Raw genomic sequence first — 15,339 nt, 5'->3', positions numbered from 1 at the left:
ATATGCATCCAAGAAACATGGTTAAAGCCACAACTAGACTTTGTTTTAAAAGGATACAATAGTATAAGATATGATAGAGAGATAGATAGAGGAGGGGGGTGTTTAACATTTGTTAAAGAAGGAATATCATACAGCCCAATAAAGGTATCTGAAGGATATGAATGTATTGTAACTGAAAAAGTTAATAAAGAGGATAGAGGTAATTTCATAATTATCAACTATTATAATCCACGTAAAGAACTATCAAATGACTTAATGAAGAGTATTTATAAGGGAAAAGGTCATAGAGAAATATGGTGTGGGGATTTCAATGCCCATAATACATTATGGGGAAGCAAAATAACAGATGCAAATGGAGAAATTATAGAAGAAAGGATCAATGATAGAATGCTGGTGTGTTTAAATAATGGCACTGGTACACGTATAAATATATATAAAAATGAGACCATGTATAGACTTAACTTTAGTGGATAGGAAAATAGCTAATAGATGTGAATGTGAAGGAAATAATTTTATATGACCGTTTCTTGCCCCAGACTAGATGGAGGCTTAGCCACATTTACATTTAGAGGCCGTTTACACGACACCGCCGGGTGGATTTTCTCTTACCGCTTTCACACCTTTAACGACTCCGGCAAGAAAAAACCTTGCGTGTACACACAGAGGTGTAACCGGCTAAATGTGCTGTAGTGCATATGCCAGACCAGTCGATGGCGCCGCTGTGCAGAAGCTTCACAATAATTTTGCGTGAATCGCGTAGAAGAAAACATTGTTAAAACAGTTTGTTAAGCCAGAGAATGTCTAATAAGTGCTCTGGTTAAGCAGTCGCATGAAATAAAGAGACTACAGACAATTCGGTTTTCAATTCAACTGTTAAACTAATAAAGTTCCTTTTCAAGGTATGTGACTGCTATGTGAAATTTCAAATTGCATTGCATTAGGTCTGAGCACCACTGGAGAAAACACTAACATGCAGTAAGCTAATGTTTAACTAAGTTAAGCTAACGTATGCTTCTAACTTAGCCACTAAAGGCTGATAGGCTACATTGTGCACATAAATCATGACAGGGGAAAGAAAAACATTTAAATATGATAAATAAATGGTTTGGTTTGTTTTGACAATCAACATGTCAGGTCGAGTGCCGTGGCTGAGTTGAGAGGTGGGGCTATGTCGTCATAAAGTTGCCGGCTTTGCACCTACAGGCATCTACACGGCGAAAGTTAGCCGGCGGTTTCAAAAGTTCCCACTTCGGAAGCCGGTTTCAAAAGCTATCGGTTTCAGTCTCCTAAACTGCCGGCGTCGTGTACATGCAAGGCGTAACCGTTAACAAAACCTCACTGGTTTCACAAAAAATGGCGTCGTGTGCACGGCCCCTTAGAGGGTATTCTCTTTCTCAATGAAGATGTAGGTGTGAAATGCTCCCCACTGGCTCCTACCATCTGTCCACAATCTTTTCTGTTCTGTCTTTGGGTTAAACAAAGACCTTATAGTTAACTTTAGCTGAATTATATGTTTGTGTTATTAACTGTAAATGTATTCATGTTTGGTATCATTGTAATAGTCTCAGTACAAGGATTGTAATGATTTGATTGTGATAATGTTTGGAACATTCTATAAGTGATATTTCTGATATATAAGATATCTCTCCTCATGTTCTTCAGATAGGTGTGAAATGTTAATGTTTGTAGAACAGCATGTGTCCAGGCCTCTGAAGGACTTCCTAGGAAAGGGGGTAGTTTTAATTAAAAGACAATAGAAGCTGACCAGACCTGATGAAGGACTAATCCTCATCCTCCCTTTCTATTGCATATTCAAACTGGCTTGGACCTAGAGGTCACTCCTTCTCTTTGTGTGTAACTTAAATTTGGTAGACTGTTTCTGTATAGTCAGAGAAGTCAGAGAATACTGAGAATCTGGTGAAATCCATGATGGGGTGACACAAACATGCCTTTTCTCCCTTGAGGGGCACTGGCCCCTCATTGAAAAGAATAAATGCCTGGATCCTGATCTTTCATCGTCCTGATTGAGTCTTTTTTTTGTTTTTTTTTCAAACTTTGTTTATTAAGCAAAGTGATCTCAAACAATGTTTCACATTCATGTACAGTTTTCTTTTTTTTGAAGAACAATCAACCCCCAAACATACAAAAGAACAAACATACATAGACAAACAAAAACCTACACATCAGACAGAAAATGCTAAATACAAGATATAACTAATAGCTAAACAACTTCATATACATAGCCACAGACAAATATAGCATATTAAACATGCTCAGTATGTCTCTTTCAGGTGTTGGAGTCTGGAATAAGTGAGACATCAGACTTGTTGACATACTCAAGGAATGGTCCCCAAAGATTCATAAACATATCACTTCTACCTGTAATTGACATTCTGATTTTTTCTAGTTTGAGAAAGTAAAGGATGTCCCTAATCCAACGGGTGTGTGAAGGTGGTATAGATGATTTCCAGTTCAAAACAATCAGTTGTCTCGTCAGTAGGGTGGCAAAAGCAAGAACATCTTTCTTAGATTTTGCAAAAGAAGCCAAAGAATATGTGTCTTCAAGGAAGGGGGGGATGCCAAATAGCGCAGTAAGTGCATTGGGTTCAAGATTTTCACCCAGTACTTCTGACAAAGTGGCAAAAATGTCTGACCAGTAACTGTATAAAGGGGCAGTTCCAAAACATATGTACAAGGTTCGCCGTAGACTGCTGGCATCTATCACAAGTTGCAGTTACTCCATCATACATTCTGGCCAATCTAACTTTAGTGTAATAGACACGATGTACCACTTTACATTGGATGAGAGCGTGTCTAGCACAGATAGAGGATTTATGTATTCGCTGCAATATCTCTGTCCAAATTTCTTGTGAAAATGCCATCCCCAAGTCCTCCTCCCACCTCCCTTTTATAGAGTACAGGTGTTCAGGATTGAGAAGATTAATGTGATCATAAATATAAGATATGGAACCTTTAAGAGTTTGTAGTGGTCTAAAGAACACATCAAGGGTTGTGTCCTCTGGTAGGGTGGGAAACCCAGGAAAAGTAGACTGAACAAAACAACGGACCTGCAAATATCTAAAGAAGTGCTGCTGAGGAAGTGAATATCTTTCTACAAGCTCCTGAAATGAAGCAAACACCCCATCAATGTACAAGTCCCTAAAATTGTTAATACCAAGACTTGCCCAATTTGTAAAGGCACTATCAACTAAGGAGGGAGGGAAAGCGTGGTTGGCTGCAAGTGGTGCATGAGTAGATAAGGTCTGTAGGCCAAAGTAGCGTTTAAACTGGATCCAAATTTTCAGGGAAATTCTTACAAAAACATTTTTAGTGTAGGGAGTAGGGTTGCAAAGGGGCGGAAAATTTCCGGTAAATTTCCGGAAACTTACCAGAAACTTTCCATGGGAAGTTAAGCTGGGGAATTTTGGAAATATTCCAAATTGGAAACTTTCATGGAATTAAAGGAAATTATGGTAATTAATGGGAATTTACGGGAATTAACTGGGAATTTTTGGTAACTCCTACTGTTTCATATACAGACATTAACATTTTGTTTCGCAATAAGCAATATGATTTGTTTGTTCGTATTTTCGCTTAGCTTAGCATATAAAGATAGCTAACATGCTAGCGGGAATCCCATTCTCTGCCTACGGTTTACTAGCGTGCTAAGCAACACTGAAACCACTGAACTGCCCAAGATACACCACGCCACTCAACAACAAAATCCAATTGGTTGGAACATTGACTGACAATCAGTTTGTTCAGTTAGAATCCCAGAAAATGGTAAAACAAATAAAAATATAATGACAACATACCACCCCAACTAAACCTTATAGATTATGTAAATTATATATAAATTGTCAACCTTAATCAGACAGATCAATCGTCCCATTACAGTTTATGCAAAATGGCGTACACCCATTTGAATGAAGACTCCATTGCAAACTTCCACCAGTTATTCCCACATGAGATGACATTTTCACTGGGAATTTATTTTCCCCATGCACATGAACGCATCATAGGTTTCCTTTATGTCTAATAGCCTATGCTGATTGCTGTGTGCATGGGATTGACGTATGTGCAGGGTAGAAATTTGACTGAAATTGCATTAAATCAGGTTCTTTTAACTAATATTATGCTGCAAGATGGGGTTTTGTCCACTACATTTAAGTTCCCTGTTATAGACTAACTTGCCATATTAAAAATTCCCAGTTTATTCCCATTAATTCCCGTTTATTCCTGTTCATTTCCGTATATTCCCGTTAATTCCCATGGAAAGTTTCCAACTTTGAAAATTCCCGAAATTTTGCAACCCTAGTAGGGAGACGTGGAGGACTGAATGGGAGTGTGCACTAAGGCATCCAGAGAAGCTGGATAAGTAGAGTTTGCCTCCATAGCCAACCACAGAGGGCAGGGGTCAAAAGTTCTCAGTTGAAGCCAATATTTAAGAATCCTAATATTCGAAGCCCAGTAGTAAAATCTAAGGTTTGGTAACGCTAGCCCTCCAAGAGGTTTAGGTCTTTGTAAGTATTGTTTACGCATCCTATGGGTCTTTTTATTCCAAACAAATTCTAAAATCAGACTATCTAGCTTGTGAAAGAAAGACTGTGGAAGAAAAAGAGGTATGCACTGAAAGAGATAAACAAATCTCGGGAGTATATTCATTTTGACAGAGTTGACACGGCCCATTACAGATAAACTAAGCAGTGACCAACGCTCAAAATCTTGCTGAATACGAGTCAATAAGGGGACAAAGTTAGCCTTATATAGATTTTCAAATTTACGTGTGACTTGAACTCCAAGGTATGAAAAACTATTATGAGAAACTTTGAAGGGCAAACTGTGTAGGGGATACGTTTGGCAGCAGTATTTATGGGAAATGTCTCACTCTTACTGTATAACAGCCTGATCCATGAAATAAAGTTATCCCCAAAACCAAATCTCCTTAATGTATAGAAAAGGTAGTCCCAGGACACCGTGTCAAACGCCTTATGAGCGTCCAAGGATATGACCACTTCTTGAGTATTCGAAGTAGGTGCATTGTAGAGGGTGTTGAAAAGACGTCGGAGATTAGAAAATGAGTGTCTGTTTTTAATAAATCCAGTTTGGTCTGAGGAGATGATAGAAGGTAGAATGGATTCTAGACGTAGAGCCAGCAGTTTAGACAACAGTTTGAAGTCAACATTCAATAGACTAATTGGGCGATAGGAAGAACAAAGTAAGGGATCTTTGCCTTTTTTTAAAATAAGAGAGATAAATGCTTGAGAGAGTGTTTGTGGGAGGTCACCAGACTTAAATGATTCGTTGAACATGTCCAGTAACAACGGGGCCAGCCCTGGACATTTACCATTTTGCATTGAGATCGTAGCTACATTGAGTTCAGCAAGAGTAATGGGTTTTTCTAAAGATTCCGCAGATGTCTCATCAACCAAGGGAATCTCCAGGTTGATAAAAAACGTGTCAAAGTCAGGTAAGGCACTCTGATCATATGAATAAAGAGACATGTAAAAGTTCTTAAAGGCATTGTTTATCTCCACTGGATCAGTAGAGATACCATGGTCTGTTTTAATTTGTGGAATGCAATGGGATGCTGATGTCTAACAATTTGCTGGCCTTATCTCCATGCTCATAAAATTGAGACCTAGACTGAAGCAAGAGTTCAACTGTGCGATCAGTCATAATCAAATCAAATTCGGCCTGCAAAGAAAGGCGTTCTTTATAAACCTCTGGTGATTTTGATGTGGCATACAAGCCGTCAAAGTTCAGATATTCGTTTAGTTAAGTTAGTCAGTTTTTCTTTTTTAAGTTTCCTCTCAAACCCTGCATAGGAAATTATCTGTCCCCTAACATATGCCTTCAGGGCCTCCCACAGTACTGTAGCAGACATATCTGGGGTTCTGTTAATGCTCACAAAAAGGTAAATTTGTTCAGACACAAAATTCACAAATCCTTCATTTAGAAGCAGCCGTGCGTTAAACCGCCAAGGCACACGTTTAGGGGTGGGCATTTTAAATGGAATATTCATAGAGATGGGAGCGTGATCAGAGATGGCTATAGCATCATACTGACAAGAAGATACAGATGAAAGCATCCTGCTATCAAGTAGAAAATAATCAATACGAGTAAAAGTGTGATGAACAGGGGAAAAGAATGAGTAAACTCTTTTAGAAGGGTTAAAAAAACGCCAGATATCCAGAACTTAAAACTCTGCCACGAAGGATTGAATCACCTTAGCAGCCTTAGACAACGAACGGACCTTTGGCGATGACCTGTCCAGATAAGGGTCCAGCCAGCAATTAAAATCACCTCCCAGTATTAAACAGTGCACTGACAGGTCAGGTAAAGTTGAGAAAAAATGTCTAAAAAAGCCATCATCATCATAGTTGGGGGCGTACACATTCGCCAGGACAACTGGTGTATTATAGATTTGACCAGAGACTACAATAAACCTACCATTAGGATCAGAGATGGTACTTGAATGAATGAAGGGGATAGATTTATGAAACAAGATAGCAGCACCCCTTGATTTACCTGAAAAAGAAGAATGATATATCTGTCCTATCCATCCTTTTTTCAGTTTTAGGTGATCTGTGCTTTTCAGGTGAGTCTCTTGTAAGAAAATTATGTGGGCACCCAAGTGTTTAAGATGATGAAATATCTTACTTCGCTTGATAGGATTATTGAGACCCTTACAGTTGAGACTGGTGAATCTAATTTCACACCCATTAGTTGTGGTGTTAGGTAGAGACATAACTAGAAAATGAAAGTAAACTTTAATTCAACAATAAATGTCTGTGGGATGACACAATGCAGAAGTTAGCCTGAAGTGTAGGAACAAAAAACAAACACATACATACAACTAAACCCTGACCCCCCCACCCCCATCCACCTACGAAGGCTGAAGCATCCCCCCAAACCGGATGCGCGCCACATAATCCCTCTTAAGCAAACTAACTATCACGCCTTATACACCACCACCACCAACTGCTAAAGCAATAGAAGAGAGAAAGATAAAAAAAACACCTTGGCGATGGAGATGTGACAAGAAGCAAATCAAACTGCAATGGAATTGCACATAAAGATGCTTAAGTAAACCGTAGGCCCTATAGGGTTAATTTTAGTGAACCATAGGTAAACGTGAGACAAAACAAGATACCTTGGGATTTAGAAAAAAATAAATAAAAAAAGATTATCCAACCAATGAGTCAGTCCTCCGGAATGGCCATCCACTTATGTAGATCGGCAGCATAGCGTTCATTCGGTGGAGTTGGTGTAGCCACCCCTTTTAATGTGTTTCTCGACAAATTCCGCTGCACGAGCCGCATCTGCGAAGGAGTGAGTATCTCCGCCCGGTAGAGATATACGAAGAGTTGCTGGGTAACGGAGCCCAAACTTCACCTCGAGGAGTGCAGAACCTTTTTCACCAGTGTGAATTCAGCATGCTTTTTGGCCACCGTTGGGGTGAAGTCGGGGGAAATCGAGATCCTCTTCTCCATGTAAGAGAGAGGAGATGATTCTGCTGCACGTCTCAAAATTTCGTTCCGTACTTGAAACAGATGGACTCGTACAACAAGTGGTCGCGGGGGTTTGTCATCCGCGGGTCTTTCACGTAGAGCGCGGTGTGCTCGATCCACAGTGGGTTTCTCGTCGAGACCAAGTATTTCTTGTAAAAACTGGGACGTGAATGCAGTGGGCCGAGAGCCCTCGGACCCCTCAGGCAGACCCAGAATACGGATGTTGTTCCATCTTGAGCGTGATTCCAAGTCCTCGCATTTTTTGGTTAAGTCATCCACGGTGGCTGTCAGCTCGCTAACGGTAACTTGCAGATTAGCTATTACCTCATCCTGAGAGTTAGCTGAACGTTCGAGGTCCCTGATTGTCTCACCATGCGAGGCCAGTTGAGTTTGAAGCGGTTCTAAAGCCGCAGTCACCTCTGTCTTGACCCTCTCCGACACGATAGACTCGAACTTGCCAATAATGTCAGTACGCATTTCGTCCCATCATCTCCCTCATGCTAGTTAGCAGACTCGATTCGTTGGTGTCAGGGCTAGCCATGCTGCTCTTAGCGGATTTAGCTTCGGATTTCCCTCGACCAGCCATTGGAGAATGTCCATAAATATAAACAAGGTATCAGGTTTGAGTATGAAATAAAACCCTATTGGCAAAGATGGTTGAAAAAGTGCAATAAAATATGTATAAAGTCACATTCCTGAGGAGCCTAAGCAGAACACGTCTACATCCTACTTGCTCCCCCTGAAGGCCGCGATACTGAGCCGTCCTGATTGAGTCTTAAGAGAAATATGGTAGTAAAAATATACTATCAAAAGGCAACTAGCTACAGGCCTATTGCACTTACATCTAATATGTGTAAGCTGATGGAGAGAGTGCTGGTCAATAGGTTAACATACTTTATGGAAAGCAAGGGGCTGTTTGACAGACATTAAGAAAGCCTTAGCAATGAAAGAGGTCCTAGTGGCTGTCTTTTTTGACATCGAGAAGGCCTATGACATGCTGTGGAAGGAGGGCCTCATGATACAACTTAAAAGGCTTGGGGTGGGAGGGAAGCTTTTTATCTGGATACTGAGCTTCCTATTTGGGCGTACAATCCAGGTGAGGGTGGGGGCAGACACATCTGCTGTGATTGAGGTGGAGAATGGCACGCCCCAGGGTAGTGTTATCAGCCCAGTGCCACCTTGGTTATTCCCCCTACCTTTAGCGGACATGAACATATTGGAGTTTGCACAGGAAGAACAAGAGAAACAGTATGTGGCTGGGTTTGCACTAGACTATATTTTGAACACATATGCAAGACATGTCCAGGTTTATACAGATGGATCAAAGGACCCTGTATCTGGGAAAACTGCAGCTGCCATGGTGGTAAAGGGGATGGGTGTTAGTGCCTCCTGGAGGCTGACCGATGAGGTGTCTGTGTACACCACTGAAATCATTGCCATCATAAAAGCGCTAGAGTGGATTGAAGAGACAGGGCAAGACAAGGTGCTAATTTGTACTAATTTGACTCTGCAGCAGTGTTGGGTAGCATACAGTCCTATAGATGCTGTAGAATGGATCTACTAATTGAAGTGTACTTATGCCTATATAGGCTGGAGCAGAGAGGCGGCTCTGTGTGTTTCTTGTGGATTCCAGCTCATGTGGGGATATGGGGCAATGAAAAGGCGGATGGCCTAGCCAAAAAGGCCCTAGAGAGTCCAGATCCACAGGTCAATATTAAGCTTGGGAGGGGGGAGGTAAAAGGTTCTATTAGGAGGGCCCTGACAAAGCAGTGGCAGACCCAGTGGAGCACAAGTCCCAAAGGCTGGCACATGTATAACATCCACAGAGAGGTTGGGAGAGAAGCTAAAGTGGGAGGATGCAAGAGGGATGAAGTCGTCATTGCCAGGCTCAGAATTGGGCATACACTGCTGAACAGCACCCAGTGTAGGGTTGGTAGAGCAGAGACAGGATACTGTTTGTGGTGTCCAGACCAAGAGGAGACAGTGCAGCATGTATTGCTTGTTTGCCCTAGGTACCAGTGTCACAGGGAGCAGTGGAAAGATCAGCTACAGAGAGCTGGATGCTCAGGCTTTAATCTAGCTGCAGTTCTGGGATCTGGAGTAAGGCCAGCGGAACTGATCAGTGATCAGGTTCCTCAAGAGTGCAGGGCTATATGCAAGAATATGAATATCTCTTCTGATTATTATTTCCTCTCCCCCCCCCCTCTACTTTCTCCTTTTATTTATTGTTGCTGAGACACCATAACCTGCATTGGCAATATGTTGATCTGTAGGTGGCGGTATGCGCTTGTAGGTGTAACCCGCCATTAACCCGAAAGACACTGGTGCAGTCCTGTAGACTAAGCCTTTCCGTGAGTTTTTCCTCAGAGTGTTTCCCTGTGATTTTTTGCTTGTTACTGACCTTGCCTGCCTGTTTCTTGGAGTTTGCCGGCTGCTTTTGGATTATTCACTGTTTTCTGACTGTTTTTGGATTTTGGACTTTGCCTGGATTGTGACCTTGGATTTTGCCTGTTCCCTGTTGGATACCTTTGCCCTGCTTTTCAAGTAAAAACCTTGAACTGAGTTAACGTGTGTCTCTGCATTCTGAGTCTCAACACACCACCTTGTGGCACCGAGGTAGGGCTCCTACGCAGGAGACCCGGGTTCGATTCGCAGACGAACCTAACAAAACGTGAAGTTGAAAGCTAGGTCAGTGTATGAACTGTGGGTGCGACTAATGAGAAGGCCAGGAACGTAGCTTACCATCCGCCGAAAAACGCACAGGGATAACCCAATCCTTACTCCCAGCGAGTGGCCAGCCCAAGCTCCAGGTGTCCTTCAAGTCAAAGTTTGTCTTATGACGACGGTAGTCCACAAAAGGAAAATGTCCAAACGAAAACCCTAAAAGGTCTGGGAGGTCATGGGCACACTGCGTTGCAGACACAGAAAACTCACATTATGGGAAACGCGCTCTTTCAATCAGTCGCCTGTTTCCCATTTTCAAACCTTGGTGCGTCAATGCCCACTAATCAGCTGACGCTTCCACGGCCTCATATCAGTGTGTAGTTTCCCTGACTGTCCACTATGTAACAATTGTTATTAAGATATAACAGGTATGCTATGATGTAGAGGTCGACCAATTATCGGCCGAGCCGATTATTAGGGCCGATATTTAGCATTTTTATAATAATCGGTATCGGCATTTTTTCCACCGATAAGCCGATATTGAAATGGATAAAGAATGAAACGCGCTACTTTGTCTGTAAAGCGTCTCTCACTCCCTGCATTTGCTACTCTGTGGTCGAGAGCATTGTCCCGCCCACTACATTGTCTGATTTGTTAGTTAGCACAATGAAGCCAATCAGGATCGAAGACTGAACACCGAGAAAGTTTAGGATTCTCATTTACGCAGACTGTAGATTGGGCTTCAGCTGTATGGAGCTGTTTTTCAAAGGTAAGGAAGGTACCTTACATTGCTGAAGTTGCAATGAATCACAATCATCTACACTGAAGTTACAAAAACACCACTTTGTAAGCTATTGTCTCTTTGATCCGGATCAATAAGTAAAGCACCCACTTCCTTCATTTAGCGAATTCCCGATTGATGCACGTTAGTGATATGCTGTTAGCTAGTTAGCCTACAAACTCGGGTGCTGCGCGTCGGGAGTTCTTTGCCTCCGTATCGTCCATTAATTGTGAATAACAGGACACCTCGGCGGACGTTATCCCTTTGGCCTACATAGTAGTCCTAAATTATGCGATAGCGAACGTCAAAAAAGTCTAGTTGCTCCTTTTTGAAACGGACTGTCAGAAAAGACTACACGCACCCAGGGCCAGCCGTAATTTAATCCGACCTGAAGTAAATCGCGACCTGAGCTGGCTATTAACGTGACTTTTAGGCTCACAAAAGTGTAGCTTATAGCGTACATATGGACACAAATTGCATGCTTTTTAGCCTAAGAACTATTTTAAGACTGTTTTGTTAAACTATTCAACCGTAACACTTGCCATCACGCATGCACCTCTTCCTCTCCCTCTCCCTCTCCCTCTCTCGTGCACTCACACACAATGGCAAAGCATCCTCTTTGTGACAGGTCCCTTAACAAGCACATAGCCCATTGTGTAGGCCTACTCTATGAAAATAATTGCTATCACTCAGCTCTTGGATTAACATCATACACAGGATTTACACTTGTGATGCAAGTTGATAGACAATTGTGTATCAAAAGAAGAAAGAAAAGTTTGCATAATTATGCTTTTGAATGAATTTTTGCAGCATATCACCTTTACTATCTACCCCCGTTTTTGACAACTGACATATCGGTTTTACATATCGGTTATCGGCCTCCTGGTTTGGTAATAATTGATATCGGTATCGGCCCTGAAAAAAACATATCGGTCGATCCCTAGTATGATGTGAATGATGATTACTTAAATTTGAGCATTCACTCTTCTTGGTTGTAGAATTTACATGAAATACTTTTCAAATAATCATTCGCATACAAATACCATGGAATTTAGTTGCCGTTATGGACATGAAACACATTTTATATTTCACATTTTTATAGACATTTCAATTCATTCATCCTGTACAAATGTCAGAGGTATTGATCCTGTGAATAGGGCTTTTGCAACAGTAACATTTAAAACAACCCATAATAAATGGCTGTGGGGTATGATTCATTTTATGCCACTATTATTGTTTAAACTTAATCATAGTTAAATGATACACATTATGAGGAAGAGCCATGAGTTGGCATTGTTATGAATATAACTGAGGTTATATTCATAACCATACGTTCTCTTACTGACAAACAGTGGAAAACATGAAAATTGTACTGGAGGTATGACATTTATGTGAGCTTCATCGAGCTGATTTTATACAGCTGAATGGGAAATGATTGTAATGATTATGTAAAAATATTGCAGACTGCTCAAACACTCGCAATCAGGCAATTCTGTAATAATTGTGACAGGCCTAGGAATAGAGCATACAATGTTACCTCCATTCAATCGATTCAGCTTATTCTCTCCCTCCATCATAGAAAGGCTAACAAAAGAACTATTAAGCCAGAGAACATTCTGTTTTCAAAAAAGATGTGTGCATACGTGTGTGTGTGTAGGTGTGTGTGTGTGTGTGTGTGTGTATGTCTCTGTGTGTGTGTGTGTGATAAATGGAGATGTTGAAAAGGGAGAGGATAAAGGATGTAACATGGAGAAAAAAAAATGTTACTACTTTTTCTACTTCTTTTTCTACTTCAATCACTCATGCAGGGGCGTGCAGAGACCTTTGAAGGGGCAGTGGCTAAAATTTAAAAAAGGACACATGGAACAAAATGTTCAGAAAACGTGTTTAACACATTTTTATCATTTCTCTCCTTGGTTCTGAAAATTCAATAGGAGTGCATGTACTGTAGGCCTACTGTAGCCAGGGCACAGACAGATAGGTCTTTTCAGTTTTCATTAGGCTATTGTCTACACAGAGATCATAGGCTATAAGGCTACATCTTATTGATTCAATTCAAAGCTAATTTTAATAGCCTAGAAATCTAGACGCACCCTAGCGGCAGCAAATATGTTATTGCCTAGTCTGGCTTGTCAGGCTATAATTTTAATGTTTAATGTAATCACAGTGAACTACCACCATTAGCAAGCTGGTGTCTTGCAGATTCACGTGCTGTGCATGTGGCCACTGAGTGAAATGACGCGTAATGTAGCCTACTGTAAACAGAGAACGACGTGTGGAGTTGGGTTAGTTAAACAAATACAGTAGCCTATGTCGTCGGCTTATGACGATTTAGAAAAGGTTTGCCTACTCTGTTTTATGAACTAGGTCTACTAACCTACTATAACATAGTAACCTAAACATAATATGTTATGAACGTTCAGCCTTAGATTTTCGAAGCTGCCAGGTTATTGAAATGGATGGACCATGACATGGTTAAAACGGGTTTGATAGCCTACTTCATTAAACATGAAACAACTTTAAACATTTTATTCTCTATCTCTAAGCTGAATACTATTGCATGTTCAGATAGCCTAACTAACTGACCTTACCGTGCTCCCAAACGTCTCCTGCAGCCCTGTGCCTGCGTGCACCTTCTGAGAGTTCACTGAATGTATGACGTCACGGATTGGTGGCCGCAAGGCATTTCAATTAACACAGAAAATTGTTATTTTTGTAAATTTCTAATTTCACAAACTATTAATGAGACATTTTAGCGAATATTCACGTTGGAACTAGCGGAAGTATTACAAATTTTACAAAGAAAAAACGGGTCTTGTCAAAAGGGCACATGGACATTAAGGGGCAAAAGGGCAGGTGCTAGAGACCCTGTAGCCCCCCTTCTCTGCACGTGCCTGCTGACTCATGCATGAAGCTTTGTTTTGCTCATCCTCAAAAGAGATCTAAGTCATTCATTAAGTCACTGTCACAAGTCACACATCTTTTAGTTCAGTGGGTGGGACATATCTTGTTCTCTTGAGGAAATGGAGGTAAAAGAGATGCAGGCATCACATGTATTTATTAAAGAACTGCAGATAAAGAGAGACAGTGGCTCTGTTTCAAAACTGCTGTCTTATAAGATACCTAACAGGGGAGTGTGGCAACAAGTGCTGTTACAAATGGATGATGCTACTGTAACCTGGGTTGTGTTGAACCTGCCCGATTCAGCCCTGCACACGTAAGGACTCAAACCCGCGAACAGCAGCACCTCGGATTGGGAGGTGAGCGTGCTGACAGTTGAGATAAATGTCCAGGCTACTAGCTTGCATGCCAGCAAAACTCTTGCAGTTTCGGGGAGTGAGGTTTACTAACGTTCCATGCGCATAGCTTAGCTGGGATCCGTTACACTACCTATATACCCATGAATCTGTGCCACAACTCTCTCAAACAGCTGTGAAAAGTGTTGTCAAAACAAACTGTCATTTTTTTTCAATATCTAGCAAGAAATGATCACTATAGCCTACTATCTGATTATATCATTGTTGTAACCATCAATAGTGTCTGTTGTGATGTACTACTGTATGTGCTGTCTGTCAGACAACTTTCTAGCATTAGCTACAGATGTTAGCTAGTTTAATGTTCTTGCTGTGAGCTGTTATGTCGACATGTTAAAAGACTGTTCAACACCATCATTCTTAAAAGGAGGCTACACTGGGCACGCAACTGAAGTGTTCTGTTCCGTTGTCTGCTGCAACAATAAGCTTCTTCAACAATTGTTACGCTCCATGAACGGAACGCTTCACTTGCGGGCCCAGTATAGCCCGGGCCTTATAGATGGTGCCTCCAAAGTCACAGTAGTGCACAGCAAATTGGACAGTGTAAATGATAGGAGTACATTTTACACCCGTTTCAGTGTATATGGGTCCAAGTGTCCAGTGTTCTCCCAACACTGGACACTAGAGTTAAAATATTAACACTATCACAGAGTTAAATTTCTAACACCACAAGTGTTCAAATGCACTCTTTCAGAGGCATCATTTGACACTACTTTGAGTAACTTCAACACCTGTAATAGTAACTTCTGCAACACTGAAATAATAAAATGAAAACTCTGATTCAGTGTCCTTTTAGCACCTGATTAACTCATTTAGAAATTATTTTACACCAATAGATTTAGACAACTCCTCACGGTTCAACATATTTAATTTCAAACCTGTCAAGACAGTGTCAAAAAAGCATTACAATGTTTGGATAAAATCCACAATCTAGTTTGAAACAATACAGCTGACATTCATAAGCAATATACTAAAGGCATTACATTTTTTCCTCATTGTTACAATTCATGAATGGATTTAAATAATCATGTCTAAACATCAGTAAGTTCTGGCAAAATATAAAAAC

Source organism: Alosa sapidissima, chromosome 9, assembly GCF_018492685.1.
Source record: "Alosa sapidissima isolate fAloSap1 chromosome 9, fAloSap1.pri, whole genome shotgun sequence".
Classification (NCBI taxonomy): Eukaryota; Metazoa; Chordata; class Actinopteri; order Clupeiformes; family Clupeidae; genus Alosa; species Alosa sapidissima.
The sequence above is the reverse complement of the archived record's forward strand: the minus strand, read 5'-3'. Positions refer to the sequence as shown.